Genomic DNA, 25,091 nt, shown 5'->3' with positions numbered 1-25,091 from the left:
CAGACCTTTCTAAATTTAACTTTTAAAAATTAAAACCAGAATTGTGTTGCACTTGACTAATGAGGATTATAACACTTAAAAGTAAAGTAGATAAAACATAATCTTGAGGATAAATTAGGAGAAGCAAGAAAATGCTAGTGTGTTTCTGACTATAGATAGGTAACAACACTTCAGAACTCATTTTATCAATGAAAAACAAATTAACCAACATATCACTATGCTATTTTAACTGTAACACAAAATATAACTTTAAATCTGGTTTTGGGAGCAGCCAAGCGAACCAGAAACCAAAAGTGTGTACTTCTAATATCAGCAAGCAAATAATTGATTCACAGACTGGGCAAGTAGGCTCCACAATGTGGATGGCATTGTGAGTTATTCTGTCTACATGGACGAATAATATAACCATGCTGGTTCTTTTTCCAAAATATGGGATGACACCTACTCTATTTCTTGGAGCAGAAAATCCCAAGGCTTTCTGTACAGGTAAAATTATGGAATGCATTCCATTTAAGTTTGTTTTAGCTGGGTTTAATTTTGTTTTTGTAACCCATTTCAAAGATTTCATTTTGAAATGAAAAGTTTCATTTTGGAATGAAACACGTAAAAGCAAATAATGAATAAATACAGATAAAAGATTTAAACTTTTTAAGATTTATCTTTTTAAAATTGCTTCTAATTTATGTCATCTTCAAAGGAAAAAAAAAATCTGCTGATCACACTTTCCTGTCAGCTATTGCCCCATTTTTTAATTTCTCTTTGTGGTAAAACTCTCCTTATCAGATTCCGCCACCCTGCACCTCCCCAACACTGCACCAAAAGCTGCTTTTGTCAAAATCACATGACCTCCCTGTCGTTAAAGCCGATGGTCAATCTCAGCCCTTATTTTACTCAACCTAAATGTAGAGGCTGACAGAATTGAGCACTCTCTCCTTTTTAATACCCATTCTTAACCTGGTTTCCTAGCTATTTCATTCTTTTGGTTTTCTTTCTATTTCTTCTGTCACTCCTTTTCAATGTTCTTTGATAGTTTCCCCCTCTTTTTCCAGACCTGTTAAACTTGAAATGTCCTAAGAATTCATCCTTGGTCCTCTGCCCTTCTCTGTCTAAATATGGTATATATACCTATGACACCTGTGTTTATATTCACATATTCAAATGCTTATTGATATGTAGGTATCATTTCAAATTCAGAATCTTCATAAATGAATCTCTGATCACACCCCAAAAACAACAACAACAAAAACACATCTTTCCTCATTTTATTGGATGGTAGTTCTGTCCTTCCAGTCGCTGAAGCCAAGAAACATCACATCATTCTTGAATCACCTCTTTCTTTCACACCCTATATCTAATCATACCCTATATCTAAACAATATCATTAATACCACAATTAAGTAAAATTTTGCTGAAGATGATTCAAAAATGGATGCAGCAGTACATAAACGGGGAAGTGCCGGAAAATCAAGCTGGATTCAAAAGTGGACGTGGAGCCAGGGAAATCATTCCTGATGTCAGATGGATCTTGGCTGAAAGCAGAGAATAACAGAAAGATGTTTACCTGTGTTTTATTGACTACACAAAGGCATTCGACCATGTGGATCATAACAAATCATGGATAACATTGTGAAGAATGGGAATTCCAGAACACTTAATTGTGCTTTTGCAGAACCTGTACATAGGCCAAGAGGCAGTCATTTGAACAGAACAAATGGTTTAAAGTCAGGAAAGGTGTGCGTCAGGGTTGTATCCTTTCACCATACTTATTGAATCTGCATGCTGAGCAAATAATCTGAGAAGCTGGGTTATATAAAGAAGAATATGGCATCAGGATTGAAGGAAGATTCATTAACAACCTGCAGTATGCAGATGACACTACCTTGCTTGCTGAAAGTGAAAAAGGCTTGAAGCACTTACTGATGAAGATCAAAGTCTGGATTACACCTCAACATAAAGAAAACAAAAATCTTCACAACTGCACCAATAAGCAACATCATGATAAAGAGAGAAAATACTGAAGTAGTCGACAATTTCATTTTACTTGGATCCTCAGTCAACACCCATGGAAGCAGCAGTCAGGAAATCAAAGCGTGTATTGCATTGAGCAAATCTGCAGCAAAAGATCTCTTTGAAGTGTTAAAAGCTATTTTCAATTGCTTCATATGCATATAAAAGCTGGACAATGAGTAAGGAAGACCAAAGAAGAATTGATGTCTTTAAATTATGGTGTTGGCGAAGAATATTGAATATACCATGGACTGCCAGAGGAATTAATAAGTCTGTCTTGGAAGAAATACAGCCAGAGTACTCCTTGGAAGCGAGAATGGTGAGACTTCATCTCACATACTTTGGGCATGTCATCAGGAAGGACCAGTCCCTGGAGAAGGACATCATACTTGATAAAGTAGAGGGTCAGCAAAAAAGAGGAAAACCCTCAGCGAGATGGATTGACACAGTGGCTGCAACAATGGGCTCAAACATAGTGATGATTGTGAGGCTAGCGCAGGACTGGGCAGTGTTCTCTTCTGTTGTACATACGGTTGCTATGAGTCGGAACTGACCCGACGGCACCTAACAACAACAGTAACTCAGAGAACAAATCACTAAGGAAATTAGAAAATATTTTGTAGTGAATGTTAATAAAAATACTATGTCAAAACTTTTGGAATGCAGCTAAAGTGGGGTTTAGAGGAAAATTTATTGTTTTAAATGTTAATATTTGAAACGAAGAAAGGTTAAAAATCAGTTGTGTCCATCTTAAGAAACTAGAAAAAGATAAGCAAATTAAACCTTACATAGGTAGAAACAATGTATAAAAATAAGAATATAAACTGAAGAAATAGAAAACAAATGATAGAAAAAATTAACAGCCAAAAGTAAATTCTATGAACAGATTAATAAAACTGATAAATTTTAAGAACACATTTTCAAGAAAAAAAAAGAGAAAATATTCATTATCAGTATTAAACACTTGACTAGATCTCCTACTGTCATTAGAATAATAATATGCAAATATTAGGACAATTTTCATGTCAATAAATTTGACTACATAGGTAAAACAGATAAATTGAAAGATACAACTGAAGAAGCTAACAAACAGAAATTCAGAATAGTCCACATGTGTTAAAGAAATCACATATAATTCAAAGGTTTTAATGAAATTACAGTTTAAATGATTTCACTGAAAAAGTCTATCAAATATTTAGGGGCTCTGGTGGTGCAGTGGAAACCCTGGCAGCATAATGGTTAAGTGCTACAGCTGCTAACCAAAGGGTCAGCAGTTCAAATCCACCAGGCGCTCCTTGGAAACTCTATAGGGCAGTTCTACTCTGTCCTACAGGGTCACTATGAGTCAGAATCAACTCAATGGCACTGCGTTTGGTTGGTTTGGTTTGGTGGTGCAGTGGTTAAGAGCTCATCTGCTAACCAAAAAGTTGGCAATTCTAATCTATCCACTACCCCTTGGAAGCCCTAATCAAATATTTAAGGTCGAAAAAAGATTCTTAGCAGAACTCTTTCAGAAAAGAGAGGAGGAGAGAACACTTCCCAGTTCATTTTAAGAGACCAGCATAACCCTGATGCCAAAAATTCACAAAAACATCACAAGGGGAAAATACAGACTAATACTCCTCATTAATATAGATAGAAAATTTTAAACAAAATATAAGTAAATAGAATACAGCAATACATATAAAACTATATCATAACCAAGTAAGGTTTGTTTGAGGAGTGCATGCTTGTTTTGCATTAAAAAACAAATCAGTGCATTTTATCACATTGATGTAATAAAGAAGGAAAAGCATTTGATAAAATTCAGGGTCCTCATACTTAATGGTCTGACTGAGACTAGAGGAATCCCAGCGGTCATGGTCCCCAAACCTTTTGTTGGCACAGGACAGGAACCATTCCCGAAGACAACTCAGCAGTCATGAAAGGGACTGGACAGTGGGTAGGAGAGAGATGCTGATGAAGAGTGAGCTAATTATATCAGGTGGACACTTGAGACTGTGTTGGCATCTCCTGTCTGGAGGGGGGATGGGAGGATAGAGAGAGCTGGAAGCAGGCAAAATTGTCACGAAAGGAGAGACTGGAAGGGCTGACTCATTAGGGGGAGAGCAAGTGGGAGAACGGAGTAAGGTGCATATAAACTTATATGTGACAGTCTGACTTGATTTGTAAACATTCACTTGAAGCTAAATAAAAGTTAATTAAAAAATAAATAAATAAATTTTCCAGGAAAAAAAAAAATTCAGGGTTCTTTCATGACCAAAAATAGAATGGAAGAGAGCTTCCTCATTCTGGTACAGGGCATCCACTAAAAACCTGTAGCTAACTTTATAGTTACCACTGAAATACTAAATACTACTGTCTATCTCTAAATTTCAGGAATAGAGCAAGAATATGTGTGTTTAAAACTTCTATTTAACACTATGCTAAAAATCTTACCAGGTGGGATAAGGAACAAAAAGAAATAAAAGACATAAAACTGGAAAGGAAGTACTAAACCTGTCTTTATCCACAGAAATAAAAAAATACACAAATTAATAATATAAACCCATTGCTGCTGAGTAGATTCTGACTCATAGTGACCATATAGGACAGAGTAGAGCCGCCCTGTAGGGTTTCCAAGGAGCACCTGGTAGATTCGAACTGCTGGCCTTTTAGTTAGCAGCCGTAGCTCTTAACCACTATGCCACCAAGGTTTCCAAATTTATTTTATATAGGTACATAGATACATAGATGTAGATATATAGATACATGTTATGTATAAAGGTCCAGTCAAACTACAGAAAAAAAACAGTATTAATCAATAAATTTAGCAAGGTTGTAAAATATAGAAAAAGCAATTGTATTTCTCTATACTAGCAACAAACAATAGAAAATAAATTTTTTTTAATTTATCTACAATAACAAAAACTGTAAAACATCCATACACTGAAATTACAAAACATTTTAAGAAATATTAATGATGACATACATAAATGGAGAAATATACAGTGTTCATGGATTGGAAGATTCAACATTGAAGTAATGTCAATTCTACCCAAATTATTCATACATTTAATACAATCTTGATCAAAATTCCAGGAGGCTTTCTTGTATGAATTTACAAGAAAATTCTAAAATGTATAAAAATCCCAAAGAACTTGGGATTGCCAAAATATTTTTTAAAAAGTAAACGAAATTGGAGGATTATACTACCTGATTTTGAAACTTACTATAAAGTTAGAATAACCAAGATAGCATAGCATTAGCATGAGGATAGACATATAGATCACTGCAATAGCATAGGGAGTCCAGAAACAGATCAAAAGATCTATTGTGTCAGTGTGGAAAGGAAAGTCTTTCAAAGAAAGATGCAGGAATAACTAACAAAATTCAAACAACTTCAATCTATAAAAAATAATAATAAGTCAAGGCAGATCATAGATCTACAGAAAAGCTAAAACCATAAATCTTTTATTTGAAAGCATGGAGGACTATGTTTTCTCTTGGAGGAGGCAATAATTCTTACAGAGTACCCAAAAAGCACTGACTATAAAAGGTAAAAATGATAACCTGGATCTCATCAAAATTACAAATGTCTACACTTACAGATCTGCACTAAGAAACTGAAAAGGCAAGCCACACATATACACACACCCCAAATGACTTTTATCCAAAATATATTTTTTAAAAACTAGTACAAATCAATAATAAAAAGACAACCCAATAAAAAAAAAAAATGGGCAAAAAACTACACTGAAAAAGAAATAAAAATAGCATATGAAAAGTGTTCAACATCAATAATCATCAGGAGAATGCAAATTAAAGCCACAGGTATAGTTCACATTCATTAAGACCGCTAAAATTAAAATGACTGACCATAGCAAATGTTGGTGAGGATGTGGAGCCAATGGAATTCCTAATAACACTACTAGTGAAATTATAAAATAGCACAATTACTTTGGAAAAGTTTTTTGGCAGTTTCTAAAGCAGTTAAACATATACTTACCCAGTAACAGAGCATTTCACTCCTGGCTATTCACTCAAAAGAAAAACATATGACCACAGAAAGACCTGTGCAAATGTTTATGGCAGCTTTATTCACAGTACTAAAGCTTGAAACAGTTCAAATATCTATCAAAAAGAGGGTAGGTAAATATTTCATTTTTCTACACAATGGGACAAAGGGATCAGCTAAACTACTGACAGAAACAACAGGGAAAATGTCAAAAGCATATTTGCAGATATCTTAGGCTGGGTTCTTCTAGAGGAGCAACGCCAATGAAGTATGTATATAAATACATAGAGAAACATTTCTTTCAAGGAAATGATTTACACAGTTGTGGAGGCTGGCAAGTCCCAAATTCATGGGTCAGGTGTCAGGCTGGAGGCTTCTCCTCACTCATGTGGTTGCAGGGACTGCCAAACCCAAAATCAGCAGCAGACTCCTGGTTCAAGTTCCAAGGACCAGAGGTCAGGGGATAATGAGTCAGATGCAGGATCTAGAAAGTGCAAGCTTTGCCAGAACATCCACATATATTGGATGAAGGCCACACCCCCAAGGAAACTCCCTCTTTCAAGTGATTGGTGCTCACATCAGATCACAAAATCAAGGATGATTACATGGTATTAGCCAAACCACTGAAAATTCTGGCCTGACCAAGTTGACACATAGCTTTAACCATCACAGTCCGCCCCTTGTCAAACTTGGCACCTGTGCATATCTCCCTAAACCATGCATAATCTCTAAATAAAATGATAAAGTCAGATATGGTACAACTAACATGCATACAACTGAAAATGCACTTGCAGCATTTATATTTTTTATTCTACGATAAATAATGGAATAAGGGAGGGAATAAAACAAAGATATTTGATATATATATGATATAACATTTCAACGGCACTGGGTTAACATGTGCATTATTTGTGTAAAAATACAGGATATGCCCTGTGCTTTTACACAAATAATGTGTGTGTTGTACGTTTTTTGTTTTGCTTTGTTTTTTTGCCAGCTGTAGCCTCCCCTGACAAGGTATTTTCATAAGTGCACTATGCTAATTTTTTACAGCAACATATAAAATATATAGACACACACATACACATTTTACAAAACTGGGAAGAAAAACTCATAACAATTACAGTCCTCATTTCTGCAACTGATTATGTGGTCATAGCTGGTATTTGGAACTAGTTTCTTCCATCACCCATTCTATATTCCCTTTGCCCTCAGCAACCACCTCAGCTCAGCTGGTCATGGGTCTCTGCCTGATGGAGTAACCAAACCACCATTCCCGAAGGGACAGGACCATTAGTAGTCATGCTGTAATTAGGTTCCTGTAGTTTTCCATTGACTATAACCACAGTGCATAGTACTAAGAGGCGTCCTAAGGGATCTCCTGTATTCCCAGTATTGTAAGATTGTCTACCATTTTTCACCTGATGTGATTTCCCTATGTGTTGGAACTCCTATCACTATTATGCAATGAATGGATTAGTGGCAGTTATACTGATGAGATCTACAAGATTAGTGTCTTAAGCCAATCTCTTTTTAGATATAAAAGAGAGAAGCAAGCAGAGAGACATGGGGACCTCATACCACAATGAAAGCAGCACCAGGAGCAGAACGTGTCCTTTGGACGTGAGGTTCCTATGCTGAGATGCTCCCAGAACAAGGGAAGATTGATGACAAGGACTTTCATCCAGAGCCAAGAGAGAAAGCCTTCCCCTGGAGGTGATGCCCTGAATTTGGACCTGTAGCCTACTGGACTGGGAGAGAATAAATTTATCTTTGTTGAAGCCATCCACTTGTGGTATTTCTGTTACAGCAGCACTAGATGACTAATAAATGATGAACATGGTAAGGCCAGTGAATTCCATGAGCATGGGGTCAGTGCCACACTCATCTGCTGTGAAGTAAGTTCCTTGATCCAAGGCAATGCTGTCTGGTATATCATGATGGTGGATAAGGCATTCTGTAAGTCCATGGATAGTAGTTCTGACAGAAGCATTAAGTGCAGGGAAGGCAAATCCACATCCAGAATAAGTGTTCTGGGCCCCACTCAAAACTATCAGCTTTTCACTTGGTACATACGCCAGAATACCCATCCCATTGCCGTCGAGTCGATTCCGACTCATAGCGACCCTATGCAGAATAGCTCACCCAAATGAGGGATATGTTGCCTCCAAAATCCAAAGAGGCCCACAAGGTGTTGCCCCTCCTTTTTAGTTGTAGGAGGGGCCAGATGTAACAACTTATCCTTCACTTTACATGGAATAGCACATGTTCCATACCACTGGACTACTAGGAATTTTACTGAGGTTGAAGGCACCTGAATTTTTGTTGGATTAATTCCCTATCCTGTATCAGGCAGCTGTCTTACTAATAAATCCAGATTCATAGGTACTTCTTCCTTACTAGGTACAATCAGCATAATGTCATCAACATAATGGACTAGTGTGACATCTTGTGGAAGGGAAAGGAGATTAAGGTCCCCGCCATCTAAATTGAGACATAGGGCTGGAGAGTTAATATACCTTGAGGTAGGACAGTGAAGGCGTATTGATGGCCTTGCCAGCTGAAGGTAAGCTGCTTCTGATGATCCTTCAACACCAGAATCAAGAAGGCATTGGCACTTAGGAATAAATCTTACCAAAGATGTAAAAGACCTATACAAAGAAAACTACAAAGTACTACAGCAAGAAACTAAAAAGGACCTACTTAAGTGAAAAAACATACCTTGCTCAGGGATAGAAAGACTTAACATAGTAAAAATGTCTTTCCTACCAAAAGCCATCTATACATACAATGCACTTCTGATCCAAATTCCAATGACATTTTTTCATGTGATAGAGAAACAAATCACCAACTTCATATGGAAGGGAAAGAAGCCTCGGATAAGTAAGGCATTACTGAAAAAGAAGAAGAAAGTGGGAGGCCTCACTCTACCTGATTTCAGAGCCTATTATACAGCCACAGTAGTCAAAACAGCCTGGTACTGGTACAACAACAGGCACATAGACCAATGGAACAGAATTGAGAACCCAGATATAAATCCATCCACATATGAGCAGCTGATATTTGACAAAGGCCCAGTGTCAGTTAATTGGGGAAAAGATAGTCTTCTTAACAAATGGTGCTGGCATAACTGGATACCCATTTGCAAAAAAATGAAACAGGACCCATACCTCACACCACTCACAAAAACTAACTCCAAGTGGATCAAAGACCTAAACATAAAGACTAAGACGAGAAAGATCATGGAAGAAAAAATAGGGACAATGTTAGGAGCCCTAATACAAGGCATAAACAGAATACAAAACATTACCAAAAATGATAAAGAGAAACCAGATAACCGGGAGCTCCTAAAAATCAAACACCTATGCTCATCTAAAGACTTCACCAAAAGAGTAAAAAGACTACCTACAGATTGGGAAAAATTTTCAGCTATGACATCTCTGACCAGCGCCTGATCTCTAAAATCTGTATGATTCTGTTAAAACTCAACCACAAAAAGATAAACAACCCAATCAAGAAGTGGGCAAAGGATATGAACACACACTTCACTAAAGAAGATATTCAGGCAGCTAACAGATACATGAGAAAATGCTCTCGATCATTAGCCATTAGAGAAATGCAAATTAAAACTACGATGAGATTCCATCTCACTCCAACAAGGCTGGCATTAATCCAAAAAACACAAAATAATAAATGTTGGAGAGGCTGCGGAGAGATTGGAACTCTTAGTGGGAATGTAAAATGGTACAACCACTTTGGAAATCTATCTGGCGTTTTCTTAAACAATTAGAAATAGAACTACCATACAATCGAGAAATCCCACTCCTCGGAATATACCCTAGAGAAATAACAGGCTTCACACAAACAGATATATGCACACCCATGTTTATTGCTGCTCTGTTTACAATAGCAAAAAGCTGGAAGCAACCAAGGTGTCCATCAACGGATGAATGGGTAAATAAATTGTGGTATATTCACACAATGGAATATTACACATTGATAAAGAACAGTGACGAATCTCTGAAACACTTCATAACATGGAGGAACCTGGAAGGCCTTATGCTGAGTGAAATTAGTCAGATGCAAAAGGACAAATATTGTATAAGACCACTATTATAAGATCTTGAGAAATAGTGTAAACTGAGAAGAACATATACTTTTGTGGTTACGAGGGGGGGAGGGAGGGAGGGTGGGAGAGGGTTTTTTACTGATTAATTAGTAAATAAGAACTACTTTAGGTGAAGGGAAGGACAATACTCAATACACGGAAGGTCAGCTCAACTGGACTGGACCAAAAGCAAAGAAGTTTCTGGGATAAACTGAATGCTTCAAAGGTCAGCGGAGCAAGGGCGGGGGTTTGGGGACTATGGCTTAAGGGGACCTCTAAGGCAATTGGCAAAATAATTCTATTATGAAAACATTCTGCATCCCACTTTGAAATGTGGCATCTGGGGTCTTAAATGCTAACAAGTGGCCATCTAAGATGCATCAATTAGTCTCAACCCACCTGGATCAAAGGAGAATGAAGAACACCAAGGTCACACGATAACTATGAGCCCAAGAGACTGAAAGGGCCACATGAATTAGAGACTTACATCATCCTGAGACCAGAAGAACTAGATGGTGCCCGGCCACAACCAATGACTGCCCTGACAGGGAGCACAACAGAGAACCCCTGAGGGAGCAGGAGAACAGTGGGATGCAGACCCCAAATTCTCATAAAAAGACCAGACTTAATGGTCTGACTGAGACTAAAGGAATCCCAGCAGTCATGGTCCCCAAACCTTCCGTTGGCCCAGGACAGGAACCATTCCCGAAGACAACTCATCAGACATGGAAGGGACTGGACAATGGGTTGGAGAGAGATGCTGATGAAGAGTGAGCTACTTGTATCAGGTGGACACTTGAGACTGTGTTGGCATCTCCTGTCTGGAGGGGAGATAGGAGGGTAGAGAGGGTTAGGAACTGGCAAAATTGTCACGAAAGGAGAGAGTGGAAGGAGGGAGCGGGCTGACTCATTGGGGGAGATTAAGTGGGACTATGGAGTAAGGTGTATATAAGCTTATATGTGACAGACTGACTTGATTTGTAAACGTTCACTTAAAGCTCAATAAAAATTATTAAAAAAAAAAGAAGGCATTGGCAAGGTCAGTAGCTGCATACCGGTACCAGGAGATGTATTAGCTTGCTCAAAAAATGAAACCACATTGGGAACAGTAGCTACAATAGGAGTCACCACCTGGTTAAGTTTACGATAACCCACTGTCATTTATGATTTTTGCACAGGCCAAATAGGGAAGCAAAATGGGGATGTATAAGAGTCACCACCCCTGCATCTTTCAAGTCCTTAATGGTGGCAGTAATCTCTGCAATCCCTCTAGGAATGTGTTATTGCTTTCAGTTTACTATTTTCCAAGGTAGAGGCAGTTCTAATGGCTTTCACTTGGCTTTTCCTACCATAGTAGCCCTTACTCCACATGTTAGGGATCCAATGTGGGCGTTCTGCCAGTTGCTGAGTAAGTCTATTCCAATTAGACATTCTGGAATTGGGGAAGTCACTATAGGATGGGTTCAGAGGCCCACTGGGCCCACTGTGATATGGACCGAAGCTAAGACTCCATTAAAAACCTGACCTCCACATGCCCCTACTCTGACTGGTGATATTTTTGGTTTCCTGTAATTAGTGTCAGCTCAGAGCTAGTGTCCAGTAGTCCCCAATAAGTCTGATTATTTCTTTTTCCCCAGTGAACACTCACACTCATAAAAGGCCGTAGATCCCTTTGGATAAAACTGGCAAAAAGAATAACTGTATAAATTTTTGGCAGTGTAGTGCGGTCCTCCTTCAAGAGGATCCAGCCTCCCCTTCATTCAAGGGATTTTGGGTCTGTAAACTGGCTCAAGTCTGAGAACTGATTGATAGGTTGTGACTCCCTATTCTGGTGTTCCACTTGCTGTTCACTTGACCTAGAATTCCTCCGCATCTACAGATCAAGTAAATAGTAGATTTCCCACCTATTTCACTCGTAAGGACACCATGACTAAGTAATCAACACTGCAAGTCCATACAAGTCAGACTACTCTGATTGCTGCTTTGACTCTGTTGTCCATCATAGTAACCATGTTCACCTTGTCTTTGTTGATTAAGTGCCACCACTTGGCCCCTACCACCCCAGGATCCAATCAGCCCCATTGTAGTTAGGTGTCTTAATTCAGTTAGGGCAGTTCCCACTGTCAAATCTGACTTACATAAAATAGCAATCACAGCAGTCTTCAAGGATACTGGGGCACCCTTCACAAATTTGTTCCTCAATGTTGTGGTAAAAGGTGTCTCCTCTGGGCACTCCACAAATGGGTCTGTGGGTCCAATCTGATCTATCAACTCTAACATGCCAATTTCCCTAAGTCTTTGGATACCTTCCTCTACAGTATACCAAAGCAGGACTGCCAATTCAGCTTGATTTAGCATAGGCCACTGCTCAATCCATGCATCAGTGAATCAACCAAATAAACTCTTGGATCCTTTTCCAACCTTTCAAACTGAAACATAGAAGTAAGAATTTGTGCTTAGTAAGCCCATATCAGTAAACTCACACTGATGCAACTTTATGTTCTTGCACAATTTTCCCATGCTTTAACTGTTTTTCCTACACATATTCCCCAGGTTTCTGTTTATACACATTTAAAAAAAAAAAAAAAAAAGTTCTTTTGGAGTGTAGTGTACCTCCACATGAATCACACTTTGTACTTCACCTCTTGGGGTTCACTGGGACTTATGTCTACTTACAGGTCTGGAAGTAAAAATGGGGGTGGGTTGTGGGGACATTCAGCATTGTCTTGTAAGGCATCTGCCCCGGGCATTGCCCCAGGCATCACCCCAGGCAATACCTCAGACATAGATTCTTCAGACACAGCTGTGTTCATCTCATCAGATGGGAGTGGAGGGGTTAATGGTTTTACTGGGGAGGCTGGCTTAGCAGACAGAGATGGAGTAATCTCTTCAGGTGGGAGTAAGGGGGCTGGTTCTGTTGGCAGGATTGATTCAATAGAATTTAGGGTCTCAGTGTCCCCAGCTTCCTGATTATCTGCCCGTATGTCCCCATCCCAAGTTTCAGGATCCCATTTCTTTCCAATACATGCCCTCACTTTAACTTCAGACACCATTTCAGGTTGGGAATTCAACTGGCATTGTAATTCAGCCACTCTACAATAAGACTCTGGGTGTGGTTTTTGGCAATATTAGCCCTGTTGCTACAAAAAATAAGACTTTCTTTCAAAGCACAAGTTGCAACTTTTAGGTCTCATATGTGGTGCTTGAGCTGTGACTCTGAAGCCTTGAGCTCATCTGTTTCTTTCACCACTTTGTCTAGTGAAAGTAGGACCAACCACCCAGCTTTCTTATACGTCTTAGTCTGATAAAATTGTAGAAAAGTATCAAATATGCAATCACCCAGAGCCTTGTCTCTCACAAACTTTTGATCCAATGGTGGTAATATTTTTCATACTTCTATTTCCACCTCATCCCATGGATTATTAGTGGAAATAGAATCATTAGCACCTTTAAACAGATTTGAGAACCAATTCAGAAAATTCATCCTTATGATTTTGCTCCTCTAGAACCACTCTCAGTACCAAATGTCTTAAACTGGGATCTCTAAAGGAGCAAAACAAGTGAAGCGTATATATGAATACATAGTTTCCCCCCCCCCCCCCAAGGGAATGGCTCACACAGTTGTGGGAGAATAGCAAGTCCCAAATCGGTATGTCAGGCATCAGTCAGGCTGGAGGCTTCTCCTGACTCATGTGGTTGCAGGGGCTGACAAACCCAAAATTGGTAGGTCAGATGGTAGGCTGCTGGCTCACATACCAAGAACTGGAGGTCAGAGGATGATGAGTCAGATGCAGGATTGAGAGACAGCTTTCCTGTAACATGCATATATATTGGATGCAGGTCACACCCCCAAGGAAACTCCCATTTCAATTGACTGGCTGCTTATCTCAGATCACAAAATGGAGGATGATTATATAATGTCTTCCAAATCATTGAGAGTCATGGCCTGGCCATGTTGACACATAACCTTAACCATCACAGTAGGACAACATGTAAACCACACCATAACTGTAGGACAAAGCTCCAAATCTGTGTAGTTCTCAAAGGTTGTACCCAAATACTAGATTGCCAGGAGGCCATTAGAAAAAGGGCACCAATAACTAATATGGATTGTTCCATAAACATCATGTCCTTCTGATCAGAGCCTGAACACAAGTTAGCAGATGGAAAGTAGCCTTTATTACTTATAGGAATCAGACAGCAGACAACCAGAAAAGTTCCATCACGAGCTGTTTGGGCAGAGATGACAGAGATGAGTCAGATGCAAGATCGCGAGAGAGAGGTTTGCCAGAACATGTATATATATTGGATGCAGGTCACACCCCACCTTGTGCCACAGGTGAGGAGCTTAAATAGGACACTGCTTACTGCCAGTCTCCCCCTGCCCAGGTAGGTCCACTTAGGTAGACTGTAAATTTACACTATGTGTGCCCCACCTGCACCACAGCTGAAGAGACTCAGAAAACTTCCTCTCCCAGCTATTTCATACCCCCAACCTAAGTGACTAATTGTATCTTTTTAACCCTGCGTCATGCTCCCCTGGCTTCCAGAGGAGGGAGGAGTGGTTAGGCCAGAACCGTCCGGTTTTAATATTGCTAACAAACGTCAGGCCTCAGTGGAGGTGGTGGTTTGTTCTGAGGCCTAAAGATGCCAGCATAAAGAGGAAGGGAGCAAACCATGGCTGCCTAGCTTGTTCAAAGGACTTGCTCATCACAATATGCATATGAAAGAAGCCAGACACAAGATAGTACTTGTTATATGATTTCTTTGTGTAAAGTTCTCCTACAATTCAAACTAATATAGGAATAGAAATCAGAACCGCGGACCCCTATGGGGATGATGTATATAGGGTACTTACTGGGGAGATTGACATGTTCTATATTTTGATTGGGATGCTATTTATATGAGGTATACATTTGTCAAAACTTGTTGAATTATACATTTAAGATTTGTGCATTTCACTGTAGATAAATTTTATCTCAACAAATAAAGTTTTTAAAAATATAAAATACACTAACTCATTAGTCAAAAGTCATTGCTAAAAATGGCATTACGTGGTGCCAGTTAGGAATGTAACATACGAGTTCTCAGGGATAGAATATTATTGAAGAATTTTGTGATATCTGAAAGCCTAGAGCTTACTATTTGGTGGGAAGACATAGCACAATCTTGTCTGATGCTTGTAAATGAAATTTTGTGTCCTTACATTTTATTCTGGACACCAGTACATAAGCATTGAGAAAGGGCAATCTACCTTTTTCCAAACTTCATTACCAGGTTATTTGAGATGAGAGGTATAGGTCTAGAATTCAAGGTACTTGTCTAACTAACAGGAGGCATAAGGAAGAGAGCATGAAAATACTTAAAACAGATGGTCTATGTATTTTATATTTTCTGATGACTAAGTCTGAATTTTCCTAGGAAATATAAAGCATATTTCAATTTTCTGAGTTTTATATGTTTTCAGGTAGTATCCATTTATCTTTTTTTTATCCATTTATCTTAGCATTTCCATTAAGTAAATAGGAATATATATTTTAATTTGTTTTACAGATAGAAATATGGAAGCGAAAATAAATTAAATTCATAACTACTTGATGCCAGTGTGACTAATTTAAAGGGGAACATTTCTAGAAGTCAGTAACCTAGTTGTCTTAATTGTTCAATATTAACCAAACCAAAACCAAATCTGTTGCTGTCAGGTTGATTCCAACTCATAGTGACCCTATAGGACAGAGTAGAACAGCCCCGTAGGGTTTCTAGGGCAGCTGGTGAATTCAAACTGGCATCCTTTTGATTAGCAGCCAAGTTTTTAACTACTGCACCACATTAGACAATATATTCATATTTTTCAATCAATTGATCATTTTTAAGAATTTTCACCACAATCTGATCTCCCAATGCTAAATGATCAGGCAGTTATAAGAGTATATTTAATTTTATGTTGAAATATGCCACTCTCCCACAAATGCAACCCACAAAAACTTTACTTACTTGAGGCTTTCAAGGTTTTTTGTTTTGTTTTTTTATTTAATCTGGTTATACAGCTCACTCCAAGAAAACATGGAGTTTACTCACTTTTTTTATATTTATCTTTTTCCCTCACACAAAAGTTCTCAATCTTGTTATGGTCACAAAAATTTTTGAAAATCGGCTGAAAACTGCTATGGGTACTGTCTTCAGAAAAAACAAAAATGAACATATGTTTATTTATATAATATTTTGCAAGCAATTTCCAGAGGTTAATGAATTTGCAATTAAGAAACCTTGCTTTAAAAGAATCATGTTTGAAACTTACAGTAATTCTTTTAACTACTAATTAAACTATATATTATTCAATATAATAGTGATTCACAACTATGAGTATGAGAAACTCCTTTCTAGATTTACATTTAAAATCTCTGTTTGATAGAGGGTATACATTGAGAATCTGTTGATTAAAAAATGCATAATAGAAAAAGTTTACCATGATTTCACTTTAGCTTTAAATTAATGTAATTACAACATCAGCTATTTTAAAAAATAATGGTCCACAAATGTGTAACACAGATCATTCAGTCTGGTGACAATATTTGGTGTACAGGCGGATTTGCAGACACTTGGTAATAATAATTTCAAGAACCCCACTCCCACCGCAGTTCAAAGGCTTGAAACCAACTGATCGGGAAAAGCAGAAATAAAGAGTACCTGAGAGAAAGTATTTTTTTAATTTAAATTCAGAAGAAAACTCTCTGACTGAGAAAGAGAGAGAGAGGGAAGGTGAGAACCTTACTGTAATACAACCCTTGTAATTATATTGCACTATTTTGGGTTTGTTTTTTTTTTAATTCTTTTAAAATAGCCTTAGTTTGTTTCAATATGTTATTTGCATTTTGTTTCTGAAAGATTTCTTAACAGCAAATTGTTTCCATTTTCATTTATAACCTGTGGTGACACAGAGTGAAACAGGTTCTATAAATTACCACTGAAAGCGGTGAGCCAACAATTTGGCAGAACAAAGCCCCGAGGATACGACAAGCAAGAAGGGAATACAGAGTTTGCAGTTGTAGACTAAAATTGAAGAAGAAAAACATTTGAATTGCAAACACCATATTAAAAGTGGACGCTGCTCATGACTGCTTTATGCAATAGTTTTGCAAGCCTGTGGTGAGAAATAAAAAATTGGTTGTTCTGTTTAGTGCCATCGAATACTTGGACTACTTTTGCTATCCTCAAGTTGTGAGGTGTTCTTCACCGGAATTATACATTAAGGTCATTTACCCTTGATTGCTTAGAGCTAGTAAGTATGTTTAAGGAGCTTTAAAGGTTTACTTTGGGCAGAGCTATGATCAGATAACTTAATAAAGGCACTTTGTGAAGGACCACGATTAAGTTTTCTGTGTTTGTAGCCATTTTGTCACGGAGTCAAAGTTAACTTCTTTAATTTTCTTTGCCACAGAGGAACCCAGACATGCTCTATTTGCAAATTGACTGCATGAAACGAAAAGCGCAGAAATTCTAAAGCTGCTGGCTTGGATAAAAATGAGAATGTAATTAAAAAGAAAAAGGTTAGTAAAAGAACATGCTGGGAATTGAAAATGAAAATCTGAAATGATGTCCCGGCCTGCCCATAAGGTCTTCTTCAGAGTGTGGAAAGCCATCTAGAATGCTTTACTTGTCCCAGAGTCTATATTCTTTCAAAGCTATTGCCTATTTCTGTATTTTCTATTTTCAACAATCTATGCAAATAATCAAAGTTGTTCACATTAAGAATCTTTGCTATATTACTCTGATGCTAATAACTACCTTAAATTATTCGTTCATAAAAATTATTCTTAATGCTATCGTATATCTTTCCTTTAATTTTAAACCCCTCGCCACTATCTCCTTTGCCAACATCTTGCAATTCCCATCAAACACATTACCAATACCTTCAGGAACATTCCAGCCTCATATTTTAAGCTAATTGATTCTTTGAAATATAAGTGTACTTAAAAAGAAAGAAAACAATTAGGTCTTTTCGGCTTTGTCTCTCTGTATAGCACTAGTATACAAACCACAGAAGATTTTTAAACATGTTTCATAGGAATCATTGACTTAGAACAGAAGGAGACCTTCAGAGTCATCTAGTGAAACACATACTCATTTTATAAATAAAAAAGCTTTGGCCCAGGAAACTGTATGTTTTACTGAGGGTGACTCAGTTAGTGGCAGAGCCAGTACCAGACAGTCCCCAAGTCCATAAACCAAAAGCCTCGATGATGCTAAGTGTATGTACTGGAATCTAAATCCTCCTAATTGATAACTCATCTATTTTCATCCATTTTCTTTGTATCTCTACAATGACTGCCCTGGTTTAGGTTTTCATCTCTAGGATTGCTCTAAAATCTCATCCTTCTAAAATATTTACCTAATATTCAAATACTACAGTAATCTTTTTAAGAGTCAGCTTTGACAATGCCAGCCCTACTTTTCTCTAGGCCACATTAGAAAATTATTGAAACAAAAAATCCCATCAAATATGAAGTCTGGAATCTGATAATTTATACACACACACACATTGGGAATAAATTAGGTCAGCTTCATTGACTGAACAGATAAAGACATAAGAGGGAAAAGAGGTTCCACATGGAAGAAAAGGTAACTTTGATATTTTGTCATTAAATCAGGCTTTCAGAGTTAGAAGGGACCTACACATTAGCTAGTCCAACATTTCCCAAAGAATGTTCCTTGGAACTTTAGAAGCACAGGATAGTAGTATTAATAGTTCTGTAGCCAAGTGGATTTAGGAAGCTGCATTTATACCAAGTCAAACTGATTTATTTCCTGTACAGGTTCACATGCTAACATGCTTAATGACACTCTAAGACAGAAAAATTATAGCCAATAAGTCCGAAATTTATTTGACCAAGAAACTCTTTTTCAAGGAATCCTGTAGAATTCATGCTTTGAGAGATATCATTTGGGGAAATCCTGATTAGACCAATCTGACAAATTGTAATCTAGTTGGTGTCAGAGTCAGAAAAAGAACCAAGTCTCCTTATTTTCAATCTAGTGTTTTTTTTTAACAGGAAAGTTTTTGTTTGTCTTAGGCCCACGTGTTTGCAGAAGACGCATTTAAGCTACCTCAAATAAAAAGAAAATTGTGAGGGGACAGAGAAAAGCAAGGAGCCTTATCCAGGTTGGGCTGATCTCAAGACTCAAGAAAAGCTATTGCTTAAAAAGGCATAGTAATTGACATCTCTAGCACAAAATTCAAACTTAAGGCTTTGTTTCTTAGTTGAATTTGAATAGGCAGTGTAGAACTCATTGCATGAATAAAGATGAAACATTAAAAGTACTTAAGTTGAAAAACATTCTGCATCCCACTTTGGAAAGTGGCATCTGGGGTCTTAAATGCTAGCAAGTGGCCATCTAAGATGCATCAATTGGTCTCAACCCACGTGGAGCAAAGGAGAATGAAGAACACCAAAGACGCAAGGTAACTATGAGCCCAAGAGACAGGAAGGGCCACATAAACCAGAGACTACATCAGCCTGAGACCAGAAGAGCTTGATGGTGCCCGGCTACCACCAATGACTGCCCTGACAAGGAACACAATAGAGAACCCCTGAGGGAGCAGGAGAGCAATGGCATAAAAAAAGATGCAGACCCCAAATTCTCATAAAAAGACCAGACTTAATGGTCTGACTGAGACTGGAAGAACCCCAGAGGTCATTGTCCCCAGACCTTCTGTTAACCCTATACAGGAACCATTCCCAAAGCCAACTCTTCAGACAGTGATTGGACTGGACTATGGGATAGAAAATGATTCTGGTAAAGAGTGAGCTTCTTGGATCACGTTGACACATGAGACTATGTGGGAAGCTCCTGTCTGGAGGGGAAATGAGAGGGCAGAGGGGGTCAGAAGCTGGCCAAATGGACACAAAAATAGACAGTGGAGGGAAGTCGTGTGCTGTCGCATTACGGGCAGAACTAGGAGTATATGATAAGGTGTATATAAATTTTTGTATGAGAGACTGACTTGATTTGTAAACTTTCACTTAAAGTGCAATAAAAAATTTTTAAAAGTGCTTAAGTTGATCTTTAAGTAAAATCACATTCAGAAACTCTCCTGAGCCCACATGAACCATGGCCTCTTCTAACCTGAGACCAGAAGAACTGATGGCACCCAGCTACCACTGCTGATCATTCTGATCAGTGACACAATAGAAGGTCCTAGAGAGAATGGGAGAAAAATGTAGAACAAAACTCAAATTCATTAAAAAAAAAAAAAAAAAAGTCCACACCTATTGAACCAATAGAGAGTAGAGGGACCTCCGAGACTATCTCCCTAAGAAACCCTTTGAAGTTGGCACTGAAGACACTCCTGGAAGTCACCTTTTAGCCAAATAATAGATTGGCTTACAAAATAAACAACATCACCCGTGAGTAATGTGTCCCTTAAACACTCAATTATACAAGACCAAATGGGCAACACTTACCCAAAAGATGAAAAAGAGAGGAGAGGAAGGAAGCTAGATCAATGGAAACAGAACAAACAGAATGGAAATAAGGAGAATGTTGACACATTGTGAAAACTGTAAACAATGCCATGGAACAATCTGTATAAAAATTGTTGAATAAGAATCTAATTTGCTGTGTAAAATGTCACATAAAACACAATAAGATATTAAAAAAAAAAAAGGAAGAAATTCTCATGACATATACTCAGGGAACTTTTTAAAAGTATGTTCAAAATTTTGCAGTGATCAAAACAGGTAAATTTGAGCAGCAATAAGAATAGTAACGTTATTTGATTGAAAACTTTAAATATGCCTAACCCAGTGAGTTCCTAACGATATACAAGCAAAAAAAAATCTTAGGTTATTTTTTTTGTTGTTGTGTGCCATTGAGTCAATTCCAACTCATACCAACCGCCCCATGAAAAAAAAACTGCCATTTATTAGTACAAAAGACAATTGTGTAGAACTGCTTTATTCTAATAGATTCTATTTTCTGTTTCATATGTTACTTTGAATCTTTATAACAAAATTTAAAATCACACATCAAAAAATTTAATAGAATGAATACTACTCTTTATCTATTTCCCAGGTTAACTGCAGTCCATGATACTATTCCTTCTGTTGAATTCACTGTTCATATAGTATGTACATTATCTGAAGCTCAATAACATGGATTTACTTACCACCCATTTCATGAATGTATGTATCCCCTAGTCTATTATATTGCAAATATTCCAAGGATAAATTACTTGGAAAACCCCCTATGTCCTAAATCCTTATTGAATAAATGAAAGAGAAAAATTATTGTATATTTTAAAAAATACAAGATTTTCATTCTACATGAATAGTCTTTAAATACTTTTTCATTAAGTTTAAAATGTTAGTCCTGGAACCCCCAAAATTTATGGCCCCCAGACACTCTTTTAACTCAGAACTGAAGTCACTCTAGAAGTTCACTCTTCAGCCAAAGATTAGGAGGCCTAGAAAATAAAACAACACTTTGCATTGGGCAAATCTGTTGCAAAAGAACTCTTCAAAGTGTTAAAAAACAAAGATGTCACTTTAAGGACTAAGGTACGCCTGACCTAAGCCAAGGCAATCACCTCCTATATATGCATGCAAAAGCTGGACAATGAATAAGGAAGACTGGAGAATTGATGCCTTTGAATTATGGTGTTGGCAAAGAATATTGAATATATCATGGACTGCCAGAAGAACAAACAAATTTGCCTTGGAAGAAGTACAGCCAGAATGCTCATTAGAGGCAAAGATAGAGAGACTTCATCTCACACACTTTGGATTGTTATCAGGAGGGACCAGTCCATGGAGAAGGACATCATGCTTGGTAGAGCAGAAGGTCAGCAAAACACAGAAAGATCCTCAATGAAATGGACTGACACAGTGGTTGCAATGGGCTCAAACATAACGATTATGAGAATGGTGCAGGATCGGGCAGTGTTTTGCTCCATTGTACATAGGGTCACTATGAATTGGAACCAACTTGAAAGCATCTAACAACAACATAAAACAAACAACAACACATGAGAGGAACATGCTTCTTAGTTTAATCAAGTATAGGAGACCAAATGGGCAACACCTGCCCAAAAGCAAAGGCAAAAAGGGACAGTAAAACTGGATGAATGGAAATGGGGAACCCAGGGTGGAGAACAGGAGAGTGTTGACACATTGTGGGGATTGCAACCACTGTCACAAAAAATTTGTGTATGAATTGTTGAACGAGAGCCTAATTTGCTCTGTTAACTCTCACCTAAAGCACAATTAAAAAAAAAAAAAAAAAGTTGGTCCTGTTGAGAAATGTGAAACCCAAACTGTAATGGTTAAGGTTGTGTGTCAACTCAGCTAGGCCATGATTCTCGGTGGTTTGGCAGTCGTACAACGTTCTGATCACTTCCATGATGAGGTGTGATGTGTGACCATCCCCATGATGGGACCTGCTGTGAGTAGCGAATCAGCTAAAGGGAGTTTCCTTGGGTGTGTGGCCTGCATTGAATATAAATGGTTATTCTGGCAAGGCTTATGGGCTTTTGCTCGTTCTGAATCCTGCAACTGGCTTCTGTTCATCTGACCTCCTGTTCGTGGAACTTAAGCTAGCAGCTTACCTGCGGTCTTGCCTGCCAATCTTGGGATTCATCAGTCTTCACAGCCTGTGAGCAAGAGCCCTGCTCTCCAACCTACCAATTTTGGATTTGTCAGCCCCTGTGGCTACATCAATCAGGAGAAGCCTGTATCCTGACCCACAGACTTGGGACGGTCCAGCCTCTACAACCGTGTGAGCCATTTCCTTGATATAAATCTCTCTCTCTAAATATATATATATATATATTTATATTTATACGCTTTACTGGTTTTGCTTCTCTAGGGAACCCACCCTAAGACACAATCTGTGTCACTAATTTTGTGATTTCAGATAAATCACTTAATAACACACTTAGGAAAGTATAATTTAACCGTAATACAGGTAAATAACATTTTGTCCAGGAAAGGCTTTAGATCAGGGGTCAGCAAGCTTTTCTGTAAAGAGTCAAATAGTAAATATGTTTAGATTTTGCAGACCATGTGTTCTCTGTCTCAATTATTCCACTCTGCTGTTGTAGCATCAAAACAGCCATACACAATAATGTAAACGAGTGAATGTGGCTGTGTTCAAATCACTATTCATAACACTACAATTTTAATTTTGTGTAATCTCCACATATCATGAAATGTTATCCTTCTGCTGATTTTTTTTTTTTTTTTTGCAACCAATTTAAAAATATAAAACCCATTCTTAGATTGCAAGCCGAACAATAACAGACGGTGGGTAGACATATCCATTCCCAAGTCTGATCAGTAATCAGAATTATACTTCTGGTTTTCTTGTTAATTCTATTCTATTTCCTAGAGTACTACAGAAGAAAGCATCTTTGTATATATACATGCTTAGTGCTTAGGAGAAGCATGATACATGATTGCAACTTCAAAAATGAATAACTTTAATGTTAAGGATTTTTGGTATATTTCTGCTTGAAATTTTTGTTCAAATCTATTTAAACTGTACAGATAAAAATAAACTTGGCCCCTTTAAAAGTCTCTGGCAGAAGCCAAGTTATAAAACAGCTGGAAGAATTAGAGGCTAGTTAAAAGATCATCTTAAGTGACCTCGTATGTATAATTATCATTTGTATCAATGCAGATGAGGAAGCCAGGAGAGAGTGAGTTAACTTGGGGACTTTAAATGCCACAGAAGCTTGCTTAGAAAGATAATATGAAGGAGAAAAGTTATCAGTCTACTGTGTGAGTGTGTTGGAGGGTTGTATATATGTGTATATGTATGTGTGTGTGTGTTTATGTGTGTGTGGGTGTTGAGTTCTAGCATAGAAAATGAAAAGAAAGAAGTCAGCAACCTTTCTTGTAATAGCTGCAAGAGCGCAGAGAAAATTAAAGCACAACAGAATGCAATTCTCTCCTGTGAAAACTGGATATAAGGGGACAAAATGAGAAGACGACCTTAGAGGTAATAAGAGCTCAACATGCAACTTAATTCCCTCTCCTTGAAAACTTGTATGTGAATAATTTGAAGACAGAGTAAACCCATCTCTCTAGAATGCCTGACTCCTTCAAGTATCCCGAGTCAAGATGGTTTTAGATTTTAAGAAATATTCATATAATTAATACCTGAATAATAATGATAATAGCTATCATTTATCAATTACCTACCAGGTGCCTGGCAATGTCTCAGATGGCACAACCAGTGTACAAATTTCCTATCTTTATATTAAGGATTGAAGAGATAAGCAGCCTCCCAGGGTTACCCAACTGAAGAGTCTGTGCAGGAACTGGAACTCATCTTGGCTCCAAAATATAAGTTCTTTCCCAATTTTTAGGTAACCGAGTAAGACTTTCTTTGGTATCCCAGAGCTTCCCTTCCATACTTATCATGTGCAAGATGGCAATGCACTGTACACAAGTCAGCAACACACAGTACTAAAGGAGTTCTAGACCAGCATCTGGAGCACAGCGTCCCTCAGACACCATTTTCAAATCTGTGTTTGTATTCAATAACAAAGAACACACCAGTGGCAGTTAAATAAGTTGAGTTCCTGTGCGTGAGGTATTTTGCCACTGTGAATCCCCAAATCTGTTCCCTAGAATAAAGAGTAGAGGGGAGATAGTCCAAATTTACATTTCAATTTTTTTTTAACATAGATTTTTAGTTATAGTCAGAGATTTGATCGTAAAGATTTAATTTTCATTAATGAAAAGAGTTCAAATTCTAATTCACAGAGGAAAAGCTTGAACTGGAGTCTTGACTTCCAAAGACATGACAAAGACAACTCATTCCACAGGAGAGCTACAAACAATTCTCTAAGCATCTTTCAGGCTCTTCATTTAATTAACAGGGATGATTTCCTCCCTGCAAAAAGACAGAAACTCTGCCATTGCCCCAGTATGTGTTTCTGTACACAACAAGATACCCTGAGGCTTCAGCTCAGGA

This window comes from Elephas maximus, chromosome 10, assembly GCF_024166365.1.
Source record: "Elephas maximus indicus isolate mEleMax1 chromosome 10, mEleMax1 primary haplotype, whole genome shotgun sequence".
Classification (NCBI taxonomy): Eukaryota; Metazoa; Chordata; class Mammalia; order Proboscidea; family Elephantidae; genus Elephas; species Elephas maximus.
The sequence above is the reverse complement of the archived record's forward strand: the minus strand, read 5'-3'. Positions refer to the sequence as shown.